Source organism: Haemorhous mexicanus, chromosome Z, assembly GCF_027477595.1.
Source record: "Haemorhous mexicanus isolate bHaeMex1 chromosome Z, bHaeMex1.pri, whole genome shotgun sequence".
NCBI classification, from domain to species: domain Eukaryota; kingdom Metazoa; phylum Chordata; class Aves; order Passeriformes; family Fringillidae; genus Haemorhous; species Haemorhous mexicanus.
The window spans coordinates 3,274,372-3,276,083 of NC_082381.1; the positions used below are offsets into that span (position 1 = coordinate 3,274,372).

Below are 1,712 nucleotides of genomic sequence, written 5' to 3' on the forward strand. Positions count from 1 at the left end.
GGCTCGGCGCCGCTCCCGCCCGTCGGGACAGGCTGCGGGAGGCGCGCACGGAGGAGGCGGGAGCGGGAGGCGGGAGGGAGGAAGATGGAGGCGGCCGAGGGCAACCGAGGTGAGGCGAGGCGGAGCCAGCGGCGGGGATGCCCGTCCCCTTGCCGGGAGAAGGAGAAGGAGGAGGATGGGCTGTGGCTGGAGGAGGGGGGTCCGTGCTGGGACAGGGGTGTCTCTGCCGCACACGTACTGGAGCGGGCGCGGCGCTATTAATAAACCGCGGGTGGCTGTAATTCCGCCCCCATAGCTCCCGGGAAAAGTCTGCTCCCGCGGACGGCCGGCCCCGGCGCTCCCGGTGCGCCGCCGGCTCCCGGCTCCCCAAGCGCCCAGCCCGCCTGCCGACCCATCGGTTCGCTCGGACACCTCCCCACCAAGACAGATAAACAACTAACCAACCAACCAAACAAACAAATAAACGAAAACAATTAAAATGTAAATGTAACTTACATTTTGCATGTTTATTATTTAAATACGCGCATACTGTATTTATTATATATTGATATGATGTAGGCATGCATGCGTATATGTAATAATATATACAATAGGTATACATTTATTAGATATAAAATATATAACAAAAATATAGGTACGTATTTTTATATTGTAGATCATATAACAGGATCTTATTTTTATATTTGTAGATCATACACAAAATGTTATATGCTATATGCTTTTTTAAAATTTTCTATACGTAATCTAAAGTATACCTATGTATAAAATAACGCAAGGGGTTTTTTTTTTGTTTTGGGTTGGGGGTTTTTTGGAGGCAGAGGGTTGAAAAAGATGACGCCGTTTTCTTGCAGGGGCCTCCCCACGGTGAACTTAAAAAAAAATAATACTGATTAGGAAAAAAAAATAAAAAAGAAAAAGAAAACGCAACAAAACCCAACGAACGAACAAAACAATAACAAGGAACAGCAGCGGCAGACCTCGGCGAGGAAAACAGCCGCAGAGCCCCGGTGTGGCGGGGGCCGCGGTTGGGGAGTGCGTGGGGGGGCTCTCACGTGGGCGGGCGGCGGGCGGGGGGCGGGCCCGGCACCCCCGATCTAGGGCAGCGCGTTCCGTACCGGAGCGCGATGTTCCCGCAGCGCGGGGATTTCTGAGAACTGGGGCTGTGTCCTCAGCTGAACCCGCCGCCGCGGCCCTCGCTCAGACGCGGCGCCTTAAAGCGGCGATGGCAGTGGCGGTCCCCACCACTCCGGCGGCGCACGTACGCCTGCAGCCCGCAGTGCGGAGCGGGGCTGCGGGCAGCGCTGCCCGGAGCCCCAGGGGCTGCCACGGCGCCTGGCAGGAGCCCCGGCCCGCACCGACCGCCTCTCCGCCCTCGAGGACCTCGCACTATCCTCGAAGTCCGTGGACTGTGCTTCAGCTCCCTGCTTTTCCACCCCTCTCCTTTTCCTGCCTTTTTTCTCTCCTTTTGCAACACTTCATCCAAAGAGTGAGCTGCCCGACGGTGCTTACTTATCACCTGTATCCCTTCACTGTGACAGCCTTGCAGGGTGAAAGAGCAGAGCTGCCACCAGCTCTTGTGCCAATGTTAATTAGGAAGTTTGGAAGGCCTTGCATTCAACAGCACTCAACAGACTGACCTGATGAGCTCTTACCAAGTGCTGCCAGTGGAGGCTGACCTCTAGTCCACATTCCCCACATATGTTGGGGCCGTT

The 1,712-nt window shown here is 55.4% G+C and overlaps 1 long non-coding RNA gene across 1 annotated transcript; it reads left to right on the plus strand.

The window, feature by feature from the left end:
* The first annotated feature begins 200 nt into the window (after window positions 1-200).
* On the plus strand, window positions 201-932 carry LOC132342031 (uncharacterized). The gene is made up of 2 exons (XR_009490374.1): window positions 201-480; window positions 852-932. It is a non-coding gene; the product is annotated as an uncharacterized LOC132342031 (long non-coding RNA).
* The last annotated feature ends 780 nt before the right edge of the window (window positions 933-1,712 follow it).